The sequence below is a fragment of the Ranitomeya variabilis genome, chromosome 1, assembly GCF_051348905.1.
Source record: "Ranitomeya variabilis isolate aRanVar5 chromosome 1, aRanVar5.hap1, whole genome shotgun sequence".
In the NCBI taxonomy this organism is placed as follows: Eukaryota; Metazoa; Chordata; class Amphibia; order Anura; family Dendrobatidae; genus Ranitomeya; species Ranitomeya variabilis.
The window spans coordinates 290,702,221-290,724,523 of record NC_135232.1 but is presented as its reverse complement, the minus strand read 5'-3'; positions in this window follow the sequence as shown (position 1 = coordinate 290,724,523).

Sequence of the window (22,303 nt, the reverse complement as noted above, 5' to 3'; positions counted from 1 at the left end):
CTGGGGTGGACTCTGTGGTTGACAGGTTGCAGCAAATTTGGGCTCATGTTGTGGACAATTTGGTGTTCTCTCAGGAGGAGGCTCAGCGTTTTGCCAACCGTCGTCGGCGTGTGGGTTCCCGGCTTCGGGTTGGGGATTTGGTCTGGTTGTCTTCCCGTCATGTTCCTATGAAGGTTTCTTCCCCGAAGTTCAAGCCTCGGTTTATTGGTCCTTATAGGATTTCTGAGATTATCAATCCAGTGTCTTTTCGTTTGGCCCTTCCAGCCTCTTTTTCCATCCATAATGTTTTTCATAGATCTTTGTTGCGGAAATATGTGGTGCCCGTGGTTCCCTCTGTTGATCCTCCTGCCCCGGTGTTGATTGATGGGGAGTTGGAGTATTTGGTGGAGAAGATCTTGGATTTTCGTTTTTCAAGACGGAGGCTTCAGTATCTTGTCAAGTGGAAGGGTTATGGCCAGGAGGATAATTCTTGGGTTGTTGCCTCCGATGTTCATGCTGGCGATTTGGTTTGTGCCTTCTATTTGGCTCGTTCTGATCGGCCTGGGGCCTCTGGTGAGGGTTCGGTGAACCCTCCTCAAGGGGGGGTACTGTTGTGAATTCTGTTGTGGGTTCTGCTCTTGGGCTCCCTCCGGTGGTTATAAGTGGTAGTGCTGCTGTTTGTCCTTCACAGCAGTCATCAGGTGTGTCCACTTCGGACGGGGCTATTTAGTCTGGCCTCACCCTTTGGTGAGTGCCAGTTGTTCATTTTTTCTGGAGGATTCACATTCCTTCCTGGTCGCCCCTGCTTGCAGTTCATTTCTTCAAGATAAGTTCTGCTTGTTTTTCTGCCCACATGTTGTGGGCCTCATTGTTCAGTGTATTGCATGTTTTTTCTTGTCCAGCTTAATCTGTGTAAGGATTTATGCAGCCAAGCTGGAATCTCTGGAGAGGCAGATTTACCCTCCAAGTCTTTAGTTAGATTTGGAGTTTTTTTTGTATTATCGGTGGTGGAGTATTTTTAATACTGACCGCATAGTTCTCTGTCCTATCTTTTCTATCTAGCTAGATTGGCCTCCTTTGCTAAATTCTGTTTTCAGCCTGTGTATGTTCCTTCCTCTCCTCTCACAGTCAATATTTGTGGGAGGCTGCCTATCCTTTGGGAATTTTCTCTGAGGCAAGATAGTTTTCCCTTTTCTATCTATAGGGTTAATTAGTCCTCCGGCTGTGACGAGGTGTCTAGGATTGGTAGGTACATCCCACGGCTACTTCTAGTTGTGGTGTTAAGTCCAGGGTCTGCGGTCAGTACAGTTACCACATTCTCCAGAGTACGTCTCATGCCACTCTTAGGCCACCAGATCATAACAGAATCCCAGCCCCGCAGTGTCTTCTGATTTACTTACACTGCGGGGCTGGGATTCATGGCCTTGTGCAGTAAATATCGGCGCCTGTCACTCATGTCCTTACTCCTGCTTCAGACTGTGCGGCGTGTGCTGACCCCTTATCGCATGCCACGGCCGTGAAGCCGCACAGTCTGAAGAAGGCGGAAAGAGATGAGTGAGAGGCGAAGACATGCACAGCACATTCCCATGAATTCCAGCACCACAGTGAGAACAAATAAGACACTGAGGCGTGTGATCTTGGGCAGCGCATCCGCACAGGCGCAGCCAGCCTGACTACAAATGATGTGAGAAGACGGGCAGCGCTAACTGCGGATGGCCAAGGGATAGCATTACAGCGCAGGCTCTGGGAAAGATTCAAACAACGCTAAGGAGGTGGCGCACGCTGGCTAGGGGGTTGCTGCTTGTCATTACGAAGGAAAGTCACATCTCCGGGACGGTTGAACTTTATCAGGGGAAACAAATTGTAAGTGTTTAGTTCAGCGTGTGCAAGGAGTAAAACTGAAAGCCACCTTGTACAAATGCAGCATTACTGCTGTACAAGGTGGCTGTTATACATACAAATGCCTGGGGGGGCAGGTTCCCTTTAATTTCAGTTGTTGTGTCTGCGTGGCATTTGCAGGACACGATGCTGGCTACACAGCAGGGGCACAGCTGGCGTTACTGAACCCCACTGACACATTGACGGGTGTTTTTCTCTGTGCAGCTAGCACTTCCGGGCACCAACTGGCGGTGTTAGAGCCCAGGGTCAGCAGGAGGAGCAGAGTGTAGGCCGAAGTCTGCACTGGAGGCAGTTTAATATCTGTTGTGTCTGCGTGGCGTTTGCAGGACACATTGCCGGCTACACAGCAGGGGAACAGCTGGCGTTGCTGAACCCCTCTGACACATTGACGGGTGTTTTTCTCTGTGCAGCTAGCACTTCCGGGCAGCAACTGGCGGTGTTAGAGCCCAGGGACAGCAGGAGGAGCAGAGTGTAGGCCGAAGCCTGCACTGGAGCAAGTTGAAAGGGAACCTTTAACCCCCCCCCAGGCGTTTGTTGCTGAAAGAGCCATCTTGTACAGCACTAATGCTGCAAAAGTAAAAGGTGGCTCTTTTAATTATGCTCCTTGCAAACGCTGAACTAGACACTTATGAAATGTGTCCCAAAAACACCGTAAAACCGTCCCGGAGGTGGGACTTTCCTTTGTAATGTGACGCAGCACAGCCATCATTCCTACCCCCTTGGCGCCGTGCGCCACCTCCTCAGCGTTGTTTGATTCTGTCACGGAGCCTGCGCTGTTATGTTATCCCTTGGCCAGGCGCACTTAGCGCTGCCCGTCTTCTGACATCATTTGTTGTCAGGCTGGCTGCGCCTGTGCGGCCGCGCTGCCTGAGATCCCGCCTCACAGTGTCGTCTAATGTAATCCCACTGCGGGCCTGGGATCCATGGGTATGCGCAGTGCATATCCTCGCCTCTCACTCCTCTCCCTCTGGCTTCTTCAGACTGTGCGGCGTCATGGCCGTGGCATGCTATTAGGGATCAGCTGACGGCGCATAGTCTGAAGAAGGTGGAGGGAGATGAGTGAGAGCCTGAGGTGAACATATGCACTGCGCATGCCCATGGATCCCAGGCCCGCAGTGTGATTAAATCAGAAGACACTGCGAGGCGGGATCTCGGGCAGCGCGGCCGCACAGGCGCAGCCTGCCAGCCAGCGGGTTCAGAAACTCTCGGAGAGTCAGGCACAAAGCTCCTAGAAAGAGCATCAGCCTTCACGTTCTTCGAACCCGGAAGGTATGAAACCACGAAATCGAAACGGGAGAAAAACAGCGACCATCGAGCCTGTCTAGGATTTAGCCATTTAGCAGACTCGAGATAAGTCAAATTCTTGTGATCCGTCAAGACCACCACACGATATTTGGCTCCCTCAAGCCAGTGTCGCCACTCCTCAAATGCCCATTTCATAGCCAACAACTCCCGATTACCAACATCATAATTCTGCTCGGCAGGCGAAAACTTTCTTGAAAAGAAAGCACATGGCCTCATCATAGAGCCATCAGAGCTTCTCTGTGACAAGACAGCCCCAGCTCCAATCTCAGAAGCATCAACCTCGACCTGGAAGGGCAGAGAGACATCCGGCTGACGCAAGACAGGAGCCGAAGAAAACCGGCGTTTGAGCTCCTGAAATGCCTCCACGGCCGCAGGAGACCAATTCGTCACGTCAGAACCCTTCTTGGTCAAATCCGTCAAAGGCTTAACCACACTGGAAAAATTAGTGATGAAGCGACGGTAAAAATTAGCAAAACCCAAGAACTTCTGAAGACTCTTTACCGATGTAGGTTGAGTCCAGTCATAAATAGCCTGGACCTTGACTGGATCCATCTCAATGGTAGAAGGAGAAAAAATAAAGCCCAAAAAGGAAACCTTCTGGACTCCGAAGAGATATTTAGAGCCCTTCACAAACAAGGCATTGGCTCGCAGGACCTGAAATACCATCCTGACCTGCTTCACATGAGATTCCCAATCATCAGAAAAGACCAAAATATCATCTAGGTACACAATCATAAACCTATCCAGATATTCTCGGAAGATATCGTGCATGAAGGACTGGAACACAGAAGGGGCATTAGAAAGCCCAAAAGGCATCACCAAGTACTCAAAATGGCCTTCGGGCGTATTAAATGCTGTTTTCCATTCATCGCCCTGCTTTATACGCACAAGATTATACGCTCCACGAAGATCTATCTTGGTGAACCAACTGGCCCCCCTAATCCGAGCAAACAGATCGGACAACAGTGGCAAAGGATACTGAAATTTGACTGTGATGTTATTTAGAAGGCGATAATCTATACAGGGTCTCAGAGAACCATCCTTCTTGGCCACAAAAAAGAACCCCGCACCCAAAGGGGATGAGGTCGGGCGAATATTCCCCTTCTCCAAAGACTCCTTGATATAACTCCGCATAGCGGCATGTTCTGGTACAGACAAATTAAAAAGTCGTCCCTTAGGGAACTTACTACCAGGAATCAAATTTATGGCGCAATCACAATCCCTATGAGGAGGTAGGGCACTGGACTTGGGCTCATCAAATACATCCTGGTAGTCCGATAAAAATTCAAGGACTTCAGAAGGAGTAGAAGAAGCAATAGACACCAAAGGAGCATCGCCATGAATCCCCTGGCAACCCCAACTTGACACAGACATTGCTTTCCAATCCAGGACTGGATTATGAGCCTGCAGCCATGGCAGACCTAAAACGACAACATCATGCAAATTATGTAACACAATAAAGCGAATCACCTCCTGATGTGCAGGAGTCATGCACATGGTCACTTGAGCCCAGTACTGAGGTTTATTCTTGGCCAATGGCGTGGCATCAATTCCCTTTAGTGGAATATGGAATTGCAAAGGCTCCAAGATAAAACCACAGCGCCTGGCAAAAGACAAATCCATCAAATTCAGGGCAGCACCTGAATCCACAAAAGCCATAACTGAGTAGGATGACAGAGAGCAAATCAAAGTAACAGACAAAATGAATTTAGGCTGGACAGTACCAATAGTGACAGACTTAGCAAAGTTTTTTATGCGCTTAGAACAATCTGAGATAACATGAGCAGAATCACCACAGTAAAAGCACAACCCATTCTGACATCTGTGATTTTGCCGTTCAATTCTGGTCAGAATCCTGTCACATTGCATAGACTCAGGCTTCTGCTCAGAAAATACCGCCAGATGGTGCACTGGTTTGCGCTCCCGTAAGCGCCCATCAATCTGAATGGCCAAAGACATTGACTCATTCAGACCCGCAGGCGTGGGAAAACCCACCATAACATCCTTAATGGCTTCAGAAAGACCCTTTCTGAAAATCGCTGCCAGGGCACACTCATTCCATTGAGTGAGCACAGACCATTTCCTAAACTTCTGACAGAAAACCTCTGCTTCATCCTGACCCTGGGAGAGAGCCAGCAAAACCTTTTCTGCTTGGTCTACCAGATTAGGTTCCTCATAAAGCACTCCAAGCGCCAGAAAAAACGCATCCACATTTTGCAATGCAGGATCTCCCGGCGCCAGAGAGAATGCCCAATCTTGAGGGTCACCACGCAACAAAGAAATAATAATTTTAACTTGCTGAACCGGATCACCAGAGGAACGAGGTCTCAGAGAAAGAAATAATTTGCAATTATTTTTAAAGTTCAAAAACCTAGATCTGTCTCCGGAGAACAGCTCAGGAATAGGTATCTTAGGCTCTGACATAGGACTGCGGACTACATAATCCTGAATGCCTTGTACCCTAGCAGTGAGATGATCCACACTAGAGGACAGACTCTGAAGGTCCATAGCTGCAGCTGAATTCTGAACCACCCAGAGATTAAGGGGAGGAGAGAGGCTAGACACACTGCAGAGGAAAAAAAAAAATGAACTCAGGATTTCTCTTATCCCTCTCCCTCTTTTGCGATGCATTAACTCTTTACTGGCCTGCTGTACTGTTATGATCCGGTGGTAGGATCACCAAACTGACCTGATAGGTAAACCTGAATAGTAGGACAAGCTCCGGGGATGTGGGAACTATACCGACCGCAATCCTGATCCTATCCACACACACTAAAGGCAGCCGTGGAGCGTTACCTAAAAACCTAGACGCCTCTTCACGGCCTGAGAAACTAGCTACCCCTAGAGAGAAAGCAAAGCCTCACGTGCCTCAGAGAAATAACCCCAAAGTTTAGGCAGCCCCCCACAAATAATAACGGTGAGTTAAGGGGAAAATACAAACGTAGGAATGAAAAACAGGTTTAAGCAAATGAGGCCCGCTAACACTAAATAGACAGAAGATAGCAGGGATCTGTGCGGTCGGTACAAAAACTATCAAAAACTATCCACGCAGAAAGTACAAGAACCCCCACACCGACTCACGATGTGAGGGGCGCACTCTGCTCCCCAGAGCTACCAGCAAGCGAAAAATCACATATAAGCAAGCTGGACTGAACACATCATATACTGAGAAACATATTCAAGGAAACAATGAGCAAAAAGAACTAGCAAGACTTAGCTTCTCAGAAATAGACAGGTCACCAGGAAAATCCAGGAGAGGTCAGAACCAGTACTGAATACAACGACAGCTGGCAACAAGTAAAGGTCCAGGTGGAGTTAAATAGGAACCAGCATAGCAGGAAATGAGGCAGCTGAGCCCAGCTCCAGATCCGCAGTATCGCTAAAGGCCACCAGAGGGAGCCCAGACGGAATTCACAACAGATTCCAGGCTGTAAGTTCCCTAAGGGCTGACTTTTCAACCTGTCTGTGCCTGAACATGCCGCCATGCGGAGTTATGTTAAGGAGTAGTGTTGAGCGATACCGTCCGATACTTGAAAGTATCGGTATCGGAAAGTATCGGCCGATACCGGCAAAATATCGGATCCAATCCGATACCGATACCCGATACCAATACAAGTCAATGGGACTCATGTATCGGACGGTATTCCTGATGGTTCCCAGGGTCTGAAGGAGAGGAAACTCTCCTTCAGGCCCTGGGAACCATATAAATGTGTAAAAGAAAGAATTAAAATAAAAAATATCGCTATACTCACCTCTCCGACGCAGCCGGGACTTCAGCGAGGGAACCGGCAGCGTTGTTTGTTTAAAATTCGCGCTATTACTTGGTTACGTGAATTCCCGGCTTGTGATTGGTCAGGTCGGCCATGTTGCCGGGACGCGGACCAATCACAGCAAGCCGTGACGAAATTACGTCACGGCTTGCTGTGATTGGTCCGCGTCCCGGCAATATGGCCGCCCTGACCAATCACAAGCCGTGACGTCACGGGAGGCTGGACACGCGCTCATTTTAAAATGGGCGCGTGTCCAGCCTCCCGTGACGTCACGGCTTGTGATTGGTTGCGCCGCGGTCAACCAATCACAAGCCGGGAGGCTGGACGCGCTCATTTTAAAATGGGCGCGTGTCCAGCCTCCCGTGACGTCACGGCTTGTGATTGGTTGCGCCGCGGTCAACCAATCACAAGCCGGGAGGCTGGACGCGCTCATTTTAAAATGGGCGCGTGTCCAGCCTCCCGGACGTCACGGCTTGTGATTGGTCAGGGCGGCCATATTGCCGGGACGCGGACCAATCACAGCAAGCCGTGACGTAATTTCGTCACGGCTTGCTGTGATTGGTCCGCGTCCCGGCAACGTGGCCGACCTGACCAATCACAAGCCGGGAATTCACGTAACCAAGTAAAAGCGCGAATTTTAAACAAACAACGCTGCCGGTTCCCTCGCTGAAGTCCCGGCTGCGTCGGAGAGGTGAGTATAGCGATATTTTTTATTTTAATTCTCTCTTTTACACATTTTAACATTAATGTTGTTGCGATACCCGATACCCGATACCACAAGAGTATCGGAATCCCGGTATCGGAATTCCGATACAGCAAGTATCGGCCGATACCCGATACTTGCAGCATCGGAATGCTCAACACTATTAAGGAGTCTTTGGAGAAGGGGCATATTCGGCCATTTTCTTCTCCATTGGGAGCAGGTTTTTTTTTTGTTGCCAAGAAGGATGGCTCCTTGAGACCCTGTATTGATTATCGCCTCTTGAATAAGATCACGGTCAAATTCCAATACCCTTTGCCTTTGCTTTCTGATTTGTTTGCCAGGATTAAGGGGGCTAGTTGGTTTACTAAGATTGACCTTCGAGGGGCATATAATCTTGTTCGTATTAAGCAGGGTGACGAAAACTGCGTTTAATACGCCCAAAGGCCATTTTGAATATCTTGTGATGCCATTTGGACTCTCTAATGCCCCATCTGTGTTTCAGTCCTTTATGCATGATATTTTTCGGAATGATCTTGATAAATTCATGATTGTATATTTGGATGATATTTTGATTTTTTCAGATGATTGGGAGTCTCATGTGAAACAAGTCAGGATGGTATTTCAGGTCCTTCGTGACAATGCCTTGTTTGTGAAGGGGTCTAAGTGCCTCTTTGGAGTACAGAAGGTTTCTTTTTTGGGCTTCATTTTTTCTCCATCATCTATAGAAATGGAGCCAGTTAAGGTTCAGGCCATTCATGATTGGATCCAGCCCACATCCGTGAAGAGCCTTCAGAAATTTTTGGGCTTTGCTAATTTTTATCGCCGTTTCATTGCCAACTTCTCCAGTGTGGTTAAACCCCTGACCGATTTGGCGAGGAAGGGCGCTGATGTAACAAATTGGTCCTCTGAGGCTGTTTCTGCCTTTCAGGAGCTTAAGCGCCGATTTACTTCTGCCCCTGTGTTGTGTCAGCCGGATGTTTCACTTCCTTTTCAGGTTGAGGTTGACGCTTCTGAGATTGGGGCAGGGGCCGTTTTGTCTCAGAGGAATTCTGATGGTTCCTCGATGAAACCGTGTGCCTTTTTTTCTCGAAAGTTTTCACCTGCGGAATGCAATTATGACGTCGGCAATCGTGAGTTGTTGGCTATGAAGTGGGCATTTGAGGAGTGGCGACATTGGCTTGAGGGGGCCAAGCACCGTATTGTGCTCTTGACCGATCATAAGAATCTGATTTACCTCGAGTCTGCCAAACGGCTGAATCCTAGACAGGATCGATGGTCCCTGTTTTTCTCTCGTTTTGATTTTGTTGTCTCGTATCTTCCGGGTTCTAAGAATGTTAAGGCTGATGCCCTCTCTAGGAGTTTTTTGCCTGATTTCCATGGGATTCTTGAGCCGGTTGGTATTCTGAAGGAGGGGGTGATTCTTTCCGCTATCTCCCCTGATTTGCGACGGGCTCTTCAGGAGTTTCAGGCTGATAAACCTGATCACTGTCCAGCGGGGAAACTGTTTGTTCCTGACAGATGGACTAGTAAAGTGATTTCTGAGGTTCACTGTTCTGTGTTGGCTGGCCATCCTGGGATATTTGGTACCAGAGATTTGGTTAGTAGGTCCTTTTGGTGGCCTTCTTTGTCACGGGATGTGCGTTCTTTTGTGCAGTCCTGTGGGACTTGTGCGCGGGCCAAACATTGCTGCTCCCACGCCAGTGGGTTGCTTTTGCCTTTGCCGGTCCCTGAGAGGCCTTGGACGCACATTTGTGTGGATTTTATTTCGGATCTTCCTGTTTCCCAGAGGATGTCTGTTATCTGGGTGGTCTGTGACCGGTTTTCTAAGATGATTCATTTGGTACCTTTGCCTAAATTGCCTTCCTCTTCTGATTTGGTTCTGTTGTTTTTTCAGCATGTGGTTCGTTTGCATGGCATTCCGGAGAATATTGTGTCCGATAGAGGTTCCCAGTTTGTTTCTAGGTTTTGGCAGTCCTTTTGTGCTAAGCTGGGCATTGATTTGTCTTTTTCTTCCGCATTTCATCCTCAGACAAACGGTCAAACCGAGTGAACTAACCAGACTTTGGAGACTTATTTGAGATGCTTTGTGTCTGCCGATCAGGATGATTGGGTGGCTTTCTTGCCATTGGCCGAGTTTGCCCTTAATAATCGGGCTAGTTCTGCTACCTTGGTTTCAACCCTTCTTTTTTAATTCTGGGTTTCATCCTCGTTTTTCTTCAGGGCAGGTTGAGTCTTCTGATTGTCCTGGGGTGGACTCTGTGGTTGACAGGTTGCAGCAAATTTGGGCTCATGTTGTGGACAATTTGGTGTTCTCTCAGGAGGAGGCTCAGCGTTTTGCCAACCGTCGTCGGCGTGTGGGTTCCCGGCTTCGGGTTGGGGATTTGGTCTGGTTGTCTTCCCGTCATGTTCCTATGAAGGTTTCTTCCCCGAAGTTCAAGCCTCGGTTTATTGGTCCTTATAGGATTTCTGAGATTATCAATCCAGTGTCTTTTCGTTTGGCCCTTCCAGCCTCTTTTTCCATCCATAATGTTTTTCATAGATCTTTGTTGCGGAAATATGTGGTGCCCGTGGTTCCCTCTGTTGATCCTCCTGCCCCGGTGTTGATTGATGGGGAGTTGGAGTATTTGGTGGAGAAGATCTTGGATTTTCGTTTTTCAAGACGGAGGCTTCAGTATCTTGTCAAGTGGAAGGGTTATGGCCAGGAGGATAATTCTTGGGTTGTTGCCTCCGATGTTCATGCTGGCGATTTGGTTTGTGCCTTCTATTTGGCTCGTTCTGATCGGCCTGGGGCCTCTGGTGAGGGTTCGGTGAACCCTCCTCAAGGGGGGGTACTGTTGTGAATTCTGTTGTGGGTTCTGCTCTTGGGCTCCCTCCGGTGGTTATAAGTGGTAGTGCTGCTGTTTGTCCTTCACAGCAGTCATCAGGTGTGTCCACTTCGGACGGGGCTATTTAGTCTGGCCTCACCCTTTGGTGAGTGCCAGTTGTTCATTTTTTCTGGAGGATTCACATTCCTTCCTGGTCGCCCCTGCTTGCAGTTCATTTCTTCAAGATAAGTTCTGCTTGTTTTTCTGCCCACATGTTGTGGGCCTCATTGTTCAGTGTATTGCATGTTTTTTCTTGTCCAGCTTAATCTGTGTAAGGATTTATGCAGCCAAGCTGGAATCTCTGGAGAGGCAGATTTACCCTCCAAGTCTTTAGTTAGATTTGGAGTTTTTTTTGTATTATCGGTGGTGGAGTATTTTTAATACTGACCGCATAGTTCTCTGTCCTATCTTTTCTATCTAGCTAGATTGGCCTCCTTTGCTAAATTCTGTTTTCAGCCTGTGTATGTTCCTTCCTCTCCTCTCACAGTCAATATTTGTGGGAGGCTGCCTATCCTTTGGGAATTTTCTCTGAGGCAAGATAGTTTTCCCTTTTCTATCTATAGGGTTAATTAGTCCTCCGGCTGTGACGAGGTGTCTAGGATTGGTAGGTACATCCCACGGCTACTTCTAGTTGTGGTGTTAAGTCCAGGGTCTGCGGTCAGTACAGTTACCACATTCTCCAGAGTACGTCTCATGCCACTCTTAGGCCACCAGATCATAACAGAATCCCAGCCCCGCAGTGTCTTCTGATTTACTTACACTGCGGGGCTGGGATTCATGGCCTTGTGCAGTAAATATCGGCGCCTGTCACTCATGTCCTTACTCCTGCTTCAGACTGTGCGGCGTGTGCTGACCCCTTATCGCATGCCACGGCCGTGAAGCCGCACAGTCTGAAGAAGGCGGAAAGAGATGAGTGAGAGGCGAAGACATGCACAGCACATTCCCATGAATTCCAGCACCACAGTGAGAACAAATAAGACACTGAGGCGTGTGATCTTGGGCAGCGCATCCGCACAGGCGCAGCCAGCCTGACTACAAATGATGTGAGAAGACGGGCAGCGCTAACTGCGGATGGCCAAGGGATAGCATTACAGCGCAGGCTCTGGGAAAGATTCAAACAACGCTAAGGAGGTGGCGCACGCTGGCTAGGGGGTTGCTGCTTGTCATTACGAAGGAAAGTCACATCTCCGGGACGGTTGAACTTTATCAGGGGAAACAAATTGTAAGTGTTTAGTTCAGCGTGTGCAAGGAGTAAAACTGAAAGCCACCTTGTACAAATGCAGCATTACTGCTGTACAAGGTGGCTGTTATACATACAAATGCCTGGGGGGGCAGGTTCCCTTTAATTTCAGTTGTTGTGTCTGCGTGGCATTTGCAGGACACGATGCTGGCTACACAGCAGGGGCACAGCTGGCGTTACTGAACCCCACTGACACATTGACGGGTGTTTTTCTCTGTGCAGCTAGCACTTCCGGGCACCAACTGGCGGTGTTAGAGCCCAGGGTCAGCAGGAGGAGCAGAGTGTAGGCCGAAGTCTGCACTGGAGGCAGTTTAATATCTGTTGTGTCTGCGTGGCGTTTGCAGGACACATTGCCGGCTACACAGCAGGGGAACAGCTGGCGTTGCTGAACCCCTCTGACACATTGACGGGTGTTTTTCTCTGTGCAGCTAGCACTTCCGGGCAGCAACTGGCGGTGTTAGAGCCCAGGGACAGCAGGAGGAGCAGAGTGTAGGCCGAAGCCTGCACTGGAGCAAGTTGAAAGGGAACCTTTAACCCCCCCCCAGGCGTTTGTTGCTGAAAGAGCCATCTTGTACAGCACTAATGCTGCAAAAGTAAAAGGTGGCTCTTTTAATTATGCTCCTTGCAAACGCTGAACTAGACACTTATGAAATGTGTCCCAAAAACACCGTAAAACCATCCCGGAGGTGGGACTTTCCTTTGTAATGTGACGCAGCACAGCCATCATTCCTACCCCCTTGGCGCCGTGCGCCACCTCCTCAGCGTTGTTTGATTCTGTCACGGAGCCTGCGCTGTTATGTTATCCCTTGGCCAGGCGCACTTAGCGCTGCCCGTCTTCTGACATCATTTGTTGTCAGGCTGGCTGCGCCTGTGCGGCCGCGCTGCCTGAGATCCCGCCTCACAGTGTCGTCTAATGTAATCCCACTGCGGGCCTGGGATCCATGGGTATGCGCAGTGCATATCCTCGCCTCTCACTCCTCTCCCTCTGGCTTCTTCAGACTGTGCGGCGTCATGGCCGTGGCATGCTATTAGGGATCAGCTGACGGCGCATAGTCTGAAGAAGGTGGAGGGAGATGAGTGAGAGCCTGAGGTGAACATATGCACTGCGCATGCCCATGGATCCCAGGCCCGCAGTGTGATTAAATCAGAAGACACTGCGAGGCGGGATCTCGGGCAGCGCGGCCGCACAGGCGCAGCCTGCCTGACACCAAATGATGTCAGAAGACGGGCAGCGCTAAGTGCGCCTGGCCAAGGGATAACATAACAGCGCAGGCTCCGTGACAGAATCAAACAATGCTGAGGAGGCGGCGCACGGCACCAAGGGGGTAGGAATGACGGCTGTGCTGCGTCACATTACAAAGGAAAGTACCACCTACGGGACGGTTTAACGGTGTGAGGGGACACATTTCATAAGTGTTAGGTTCAGCGTGTGCAAGGAGCACAACGAAAAGGGGCACCTTTTCCTTGTGCAGCATTACTGCTGAACAAGGTGGCTCTTTCAGTAACAAACGCCTGGGGGGGACAGGTTCCTTTAAATTTCAGTAGTTGTGCCAGAGTGGCGGTCGCATGATACGTTGCCGGATACACAGCAGGGGAGCAGCAGGCGTTACTGAACCCCACTAACACATTGGCGAGGTGTTTGGCTCTGTGCAAACAGCACTTCCGGGCAGCAACCAGCGGTGTTGGAGCCCAGGGACAGCACGAGGAGCAGAGTGTAGGCCGAAGCCTGCACTTTAGGCATGTAAATGTCTGTTAGTGGCGGTCGCATGACACATTGCCGGATACACAGCAGGGGAGCAGCTGACGTTACTGAACCCCAATAACACGGCAGCAAATGTTAACTATGCAGCCAGCACTTCCAGGCACCAACTGGCCGTGTAAGAGCCCAGGGTCAGCAGGAGGAGCAGATTGGAGGTATTGCCGCACACACAGCTGGGGAACAGCTGACATTACTGAACCCCGATAACAGAGGAGCGACTGTTGACTGTACGGACAGCACTTCCAGGCACCAACTGGCGGTGTTAGAGCCCAGGGACAGCAAGAGGAGCTGAGTGTATGCCAAGGCCTAATTGGGTCAAGTTAAAAGTGAACCTTTAACCCCCCCATGCGTTAGCAACTGAAAGAGCCAACTTGTGCAGCACAAGGTGGTTCTTTTAATTATGCTCCTTGCACAAGGTGAACTAAACACTTATAAAATGTGTCCCCTGATACCGTGATACCGTCCCACAAGTGGTACTTTCCATCGTGATGAGACACAGCACAGCCGGCATTCACACCCCCATGACGCCGGGCGCCGCCTCATCAGCGTTGCTTGAATCTGTCACGGAGTCCGCACTGTTATGTTAAAACTTGGCCATGCGCACTTAGCGCTGCCCGTCTTCTAACATCATTTGGTGAAGATATGCACTGTGCATGCCCAGGAATCCCAGCCCTGCGGTGGGACTAAATCAGAAGACACTGCGAGGCGGCTTCTCGGGCGGTGCAGCCGCACAGGCACAGTTACCATGACACCAAATGATGTTAGAAGACGGGCAGCGCTAACTGTGCATGCCCAAGGTTAAACATAACAGCGCTGGCTCCGGGACAGATGCAAACAACGCTGAGGAGGTGGCGCTCGGCACCATGGGGGTATGATTGCCGGCTGTGCTACGTCTCATAGCAAAGGAAAGTCCCACCTACGGGACGCTTTCACGGTATGAGGGGACACATATTTTATAAGTGTTAAGTGCAGCATGTGCAAGAAGCAGAACTAAAGGAGCCACCTGTTCCTTGTGCAGCATTTGTGCTACACAAGGTGGCTCTTTCAGTTACAGACGCCTGGGGGGGACAGGTTCCCTTTAATTGCTGTTGTAGTGCCAGCGTGGCGGTCGCTGGACACGTTGCCGGATACACAGCAGGGGATCAGCGGATGTTACTGAAACCCAATAACACTGGGTCATGTGTTGTCTGTGCAGCCGGAACTTCTGGGCAGCAACTGGCGGTGTTGGAGCCCAGGGATTTAAGTTCAGGTGGTTGAAACATGAACACAGCTGGAGACCTGGATACTGTTGGCAACCAATTATTTAATTGCTAAGAGGAGTGGCAAATTCCTGTGAGATCCAAGCCTTGTTCATTTTCAAAAAAGTAAGCCAGTCAACGTTATCGGATGATAGTCGCATGCGATGGTCTGTTAGTACACCACCTGCAGCACTAAAGACGCGTTCCGATAATACACTGGCAGCAGGGCAAGCCAGCACCTCCAACGCATACTGGCTAAGCTCTGGCCATGTATCCAGCTTAGAGACCCAAAACTTGAAGGGGGAAGAGCCGTCTGGGAGTACACTGAGAGTGCAAGAGATGTAGTCTGTCACCATCTGATGGAAACGTGGCCTCCTGCTGACTGGATCCGTCACAGTCACTGATGGTGTAGACATTAGTGGCGGGCACACAAAACTTTGCCACTGTTGGAACAGACTGGTCTTGGCTTGTGCTGGGCCACTGCTTCTGCTACCTCTTTGTGCAGAGAATCCTCCACTACCTCTATGCACAGAGCTGCTTTGCAAAGCAGTAGCAGGCACAGCACTTCTCTCGATTGGACTGGAGAAGATGATGGACTGCACCAGTGTGTCTTGGTACAGCCGCATTTTATGCTCCCGCTGCAACGGTGGTATGAGGGTTTGCAAATTGTCCCTGTAGCGTGGGTCGAGGAGGGTGTACACCCAATAATCAGCCGTGGTAAGAATGTGGGCGATGCGGCGGTCGTTTCTCAGGCACTGCAGCATGAAATCAACCATGTGCTGCAGACTGCCAACTGGCCAAGAAACGCTGCCCCCTGCTTGAGGCGTGATGTCTGCCTGCTCTGCATCACCCCACCCTCGCTCTACATACTGACTACTGGAGATTTGTGTAACTCCCTCCTCTGGAAAGATGTATTCCTCCTCCATTGACTCCTCCTCATCCTCCTCACAAAAGGTCCCCTGCCTATTCCTTTGTGAGGAACCACGTCGCGCAGACTGTCCAGAAGCTGATGGAATTGGTAACTCCTCATCCTCAACCTCTTCCACCACCTCATCCCTTAGCGCTTGCAGGGTTCTTTCAAGCAGGCAGATAAGGGGGACAGTCATGCTGACTAGCGCATCATCTGCACTCACCATCTGCGTGGATTCATCAAAGGCCCGCAAAACCTGGCAGATGTCCTTCATATTGGCCCACTCAGTGGTTGTGAAGTCTGAACGGCGCGCACTGCGACTTCTTTGCGCCTGATGCAGCTGGTACTCCATTACTGCTGGCTGCTGCTCACACAACCGCTCCAACATATGTAACGTGGAATTCCACCTGGTGGGGAGGTCACATATGATGCGATGTTCCGGAAGACGGAATCGGCGCTGCAGACTTGCAATGCGCGATCTGGCCATGCTGGAACGCCGCAAGTGAGCACACTCAAGGCGGACCTTGTGCAGCAGTGCATCAAGATCCGGATAGTCCCTCAGAAAACTCTGCACAACCAAATTAAGCACATGTGACAGACATGGGATGTGAGTGAGGTTGCCAAGGGCCAGAGCTGCCACCAGATTTCGGCCATTGTCACACACTACCATGCCTGTCTGGAGATTCACTGGCGCAAACCACTTGTCACTCTCACAATTGATGGCATTCCAGAGCTCCTGCGCTGTGTGGCTTCAATTCCCCAAAGAAATTAATTTAAGTACGGCGTGTTGACGTTTGGCCACAGCTGTGCTCATATCGGTTGTTTCAGGTAAGCGTTCACGGGTCAAGGTGGAGGTAGACCGTGACGGCTCCTGCAGCGATGATTCTGAGGAACTGGAGCATGAGGAGGAGTCAATATGCACAGATTGGATTCCTGCAATCCTTGGCATTGGCAGTACACGTACAGCGCCACTCGCCATGTCTGTACCCGGCTCCACAACATTGACCCAATGGGCAGTGAGGGAAAGGTGTCGTCCTTGTCCATGGTGACTGGTCCACGCATCGGTGGTGAGGTGGACCTTGCTACTAACGGCGTTTAGTAGCGCATGTTTGATGTTTGCCTCCACATGCTTTTGCAGGGCAGGGACGGCTTGCCTGCTGAAATAAAAGCGGCTGGGCACATTGTATTGTGGGACTGCCAATGCCATCAAGTTACGGAAGCTGTCAGTCTCCACCAGCCTGAATGAGAGCATTTCCAGTGACAGAAGTTTGGCAATGCCTGCATTCAGAGCCTGTGCTCGTGGGTGGTTTGCCGAGAATGGCCGCCTTTTCTCCCATACCTGTGCTACTGATGGCTGTAGACTGGGCAGGGAGTGTGAGGATGACTGGGAACGTGGTGCTGTGGGTGGAATTACACTGGGTCTCTGGACAACAGTGCCAGAGGTTCTTCCATGGCGATCCTGTGAGGAAGCCAAATCAGCAGTGTGTGAGCTGGAGGAAGAGGCAACAACACGAGCTGAAGAGGTGGTAGGTGCCGCTGTAGGTTGGCCTAGGTCTTCAGTGTGTTTTTGTAACTCCACCGCGTGCTTTGTCCGCACATGTTTCCACATGTTTGAGGTATTGAGGTTGCTGACATTTCTACCTCGTTTGATTTTCTGACTACACAGCTTGCATTTGACAAAGCAAATGTCATCTGCAACTGTGTCAAAAAAAGGACCAGGCACGGCAACTCTTGGGAGCGCCCGCTTTGGCTTTTGGAAGAGGCATGCTCCTAACGGGTGCCGAAGTGGAGGCTCCAGGTGCCGCAGTCTGCCCCCTCCCTCTCCCAGCCATTCGGGGAATCTCTTCCTCAGAGCTGCTCCCACCACCTTTCTGTTCCTCATGCCATGATGGGTCGAGGACCTCATCATCTCCGCTACCCTCTGCCTCCAACTGCTTCTCCTGGGTAGTCTCGGCAGCACAGTACGCACCAGAAACTGGCACCTGAGTCTCATCATCTGGTGCGTACTGAGAAGTTGTAACCGGAGGCACTGTCCCACCCGCCTCTTCTGATTCAGAGAGACAAAGCTGTTGGGCATCACTGCATACAGCCTCTTCTTCTGATTCTCTAATCCTGCTTGGCTGGCCCCCTGTTTCCAAGCCAAGAGATTCAGAGAACAGAAGTAGAGATGGCTCCTGTCCTGGGCTCTCTGACTGCCTGGGCAATTTGGCAGGTGGTGAAGAGACAGATGGTTGCTCTTCAGTGCTCTGTGCCTGAGAGGATGTGGCACTAATTGAAGTCGATGCGTTAGCTGCCATCCATCCGACAATGGCTTAAAATTTGTTCGTCCCGCAGCGGGGTACGGCGAGCTCCGACAAAGCTGCGCATGAAGGTCTGCTCCCTGCTGAAACTGGGGATGATGAGTCACCAGTGCCTGCAGCTGGTGCAGAATCCCCACGTCCTATCCCTGCTCCACGCCCACGCCCACGTGCCTTACTCCCTGCCTTCTTCATCCTGACTGAGTGGTTAAGATAGGCTGAAAAGTACTAACGGCTTAGTGTGCTTTTTCCTGAACTGCTGCTAACAGGTATAAGAAAAATATTTAGAATTGAGAGTCCTCAGTGGTTGATACCTTTTAATGGCTAACTGAAAAGATGGTAACAAATTGCAAGCTTTCGAGACTACATACGTCTCTTCATTCAGACGTATGTAGTCTCGAAAGCTTGCAATTTGTTACCATCTTTTCAGTTAGCCATTAAAAGGTATCAACCACTGAGGACTCTCAATTCTAAATATTTTTCTATCTACTGGCTAACACGGTACCAAGATATATTTCTTTCCTGTAACAGGTATAAGAAACACTTATTTTATGGAGTGTGGACTAGACTTTATTATGAGCTTATGTGGCCTACACAACAGTAAAGTGGAGTGTTTGGTGAACTTTGGGTTTGTTTCACAGAACAGACACTACAGAGTGAGTGCAGAACTCACACACAGACCGTGCAGACAGCCGCGAACGGCGCTGCAAGGCCAAACAAAGCTCCTCTATCTAATCCTATATAGTGATTTTCCACAATCTAGCAGGATACAGATGGAAAGCCACTAATATAGGATATATTTGAGAAAATGTGCAGCAGGCTGCACTAAATTAAAAAAAAAAAGGATTTAGCAGTATGAGGCAGTGAAGCACCCTGAGCTGAACACAACCGGCTGTGGCTATGGACAGAGAGCAGAGTGAGCTGCACCCACACAGACCGTGCAGACAGCCGCGAACAGCGCTGCAAGGCCAAACAAAGCTCCTCTATCTAATCCTATATAGTGATTTTCCACAATCTAGCAGGATACAGATGGAAAGCCACTAATATAGGATATATTTGAAAAAATGTACCACCTCTTCTTTTTTTAATATATTTATTAATGACCTTGTAGGGGGCATACACAGTAGAATTTCCATATTTGAAGATGACACTAAACTCTGCAGGGTAATCAATACAGAGGAGGACAATTTTATATTGCAGGATGATTTATGTAAACTAGAAGCTTGGGCTGATAAATGGCAAATGAGCTTTAATGGGGATAAATGTAAGGTCATGCAATTGGGTAGAAGCAATAAGATGTATAACTATGTGCTTAATTCTAAAACTCTGGGCAAAACCGTCAATGAAAAAGATCTAGAAGTATGGGTGGATGACAAACTCACATTTAGTGGACAGTGTCAGGCAGCTGCTACAAAGGCAAATAAAATAATGGGATGCATTAACCCCTTCACCCCCGGAGCTTTTTCCGTTTTTCCGTTTTCGTTTTTCGCTCCCCTCCTTCCCAGAGCCATAACTTTTTTTATTTTTCCGTCAATTTGGCCATGTCAGGGCTTATTTTTTGCGGGACGAGTTGTCCTTTTGAACGACATCATTGGTTTTAGCATGTCGTGTACTAGAAAACGGGAAAAAAATTCCAAGTGCAGTGAAATTGCAAAAAAAGTGCAATCCCACACTTGTTTTTTGCTTGCCTATTTTGCTAGGTTCACTAAATGCTAAAACTGACCTGCGATTATGATTCTCCAGGTCACTACGAGTTCATAGACACCTAACATGACTAGGTTATTTTTCACCTAAGTGGTGAAAAAAAATTCCAAACTTTGCAAAAAACAAAACAAAACAAAATTGCGCCATTTTCCGATACTCGTAGCGTCTCCATTTTTCATGATCTGGGGTAACGTGAGGGCTTATTTTTTGCGTGCCGAGCTGCCGTTTTTAATGATAGCATTTTGGTGCAGATACGTTCTTTTGATCGCCCGTTATTGCATTTTAATGCAATGTCATGGCGACCAAAAAAACGTAAATCTGGCGTTTCGAATTTTTTTCTCATTACGCCATTTAGCGATCAGGTTAATGCTTTTTTTTATTGATAGATCGGGCGATTCTGAACACGGCAATACCAAATATGTGTAGGTTGGGGGGTTTTTTTATTGATTTATTTTGATTGGGGCGAAAGGGGGGTGATTTAAACTTTTATATTTTTTTTATTTTTTTCACATTTTTAAAAACTTTTTTTTTTTACTTTTGCCATGCTTCTATAGCCTCCATGGGAGGCTAGAAGCAGGCACAGCCCGATCGGCTCTGCTATGCAGCAGTGATCATAAGATCGCTGCTGCACAGCAGATTTGCAGGTGTGCTGTGAGCGCCGACCACAGGGGGGCGCTCACAGCCACCGGCAATCAGTAACCATAGAGGTCTCAAGGACCTCCATGGTTACAATGGAGGAGCATCGCCGACCCCCGATCATGTGACGGGGGTCGGCGATGCGCTCATATCCGGCCGCACGGCCGGATGCGGTAGTTAAATGCCGCTGTCTGCGTTTGACAGCGGCATTTAACTAGTTAATAGGCGCGCGCAGATCGCGATTCTGCTCGCGCCTATTGCGGGCACATGTCAGCTGTTCAAAACAGCTGACATGTCCTGGCTTTGATGTGCGCTCACCGCCGGAGCGCACATCAAAGCGGGGGTCCCGACATGTGACGTACTATACCGTCAGATGTCGGGAAGGGGTTAAAAGAGGCATAGATGCTCATGAGGAGAACATAATATTACCTCTATACAAGTCACTAGTTCGACCACATTTAGAATACTGTGTACAGTTCTGGTCTCCGGTGTATAAGAAAGACATAGCTGAACTAGAGTGGGTGCAGAGAAGAGCGACCAAGGTTATTAGAGGACTGGGGGGTCTGCAATACCAAGATAGATTATCACACTTGGGGCTACTTAGTTTGGAAAAACGAAGGCTAAGGGGTGATCTTATTTTAATGTATAAATATATGAGGGGACAGTACAAAGACCTTTCTGCTGATCTTTTTAATCATAGACCTGAGACAGGGACAAGGGGGCATCCTCTACTTCTGGAGGAAAGAAGGCTTAAGCATAATAACAGATGTGGATTCTTTACTGTAAGAGCAGTGAGACTATGGAACTCTCTGCCGTATGATGTTGTAATGAGTGATTCTTTACTTAAATTTAAAAGGGGACTGGATGCCTTTCTTGAAAAGTATAATGATACAGGTTATATATACTAGATTCCTTGATAGGGCGTTGATCCAGGGAACTAGTCTGATTGTCACATGTGGAGTCGGGAAGGAATTTTTTTCCCCAATGTGGAGCTTACTGTTGCCACATGGTTTTTTTTTTTGCCTTCCTCTGGATCAACATGTTAGGGCATGTTAGGTTAGGCTATGGGTTGAACTAGATGGACTTAAAGTCTTCCTTCAACCTTAATAACTATGTTTCTATGTAGTTGTTAGACAGATGGGAAATGGCAGGTGCGATCTGGACTGGCTGATGGACAGGAGAGCAAAGACAGGTAAGAATAGATGGGAACTGACAGGTAACAGCAGAGAGGTACAGGGTAGACAAGCAGACAGGCGGACCTGGGGAACCTGATGACTAGCAAGCATGCAAGGCAAACTAACAATGTACCTCAGGCACTTCCATATTGGAGGAGAAGCCTTAAATAAAAGGTGTCGCCCAGCTACAGACTGGGAATACCTTAGGTTTATGCATGTGGTCCCTTTAAGAAGGAGGGAGCGTGCGCCGTCTAAGCATAATTCCCGGTCCTACAGCTGAACCTTGGTGGACATCGACACATAGGGGGTGAGATGAGGAGGTGGTGTGTGAGTGGGAGACACTGAATGTAATGTCAACAGGTCAGAAATTTTTTAAAACCTACAAGAGAAAAAGTAAGCAAAAACCCTGATGTAACTAAGTAAAAAAGCAAAAGTGCATTTAAATAACACAGAGTTTTTAGTAATATTGTTTTTTGATAAAAAAAAATAGCACAAAAGCCATCCCACCGCGTCAAGATAACTCTGATCGGGACAGTCCTACACTGTTTCATATTAAAACCTTACCATGTGTCAATGTTGACCTCAGTGTGAATAAGGGCAGACAAAAGAACTGGGCCCAACCAGGGAACACCAGACTGGGGAAGACTTATATACAATCTCTAGCTCAGAAACGGGGAGGCCACACCCCGGCTTGCACAGAATGCAACAATACAATACAACAGATCAGAAAGTCTGTAGTAAGAGAAAATGGTCCACTGTGTCAAAGACAGATGCCAGGTCCAGGAGAAGGAGGAGGACAAGCGCGAGTCGCTTTCATTTGGCGG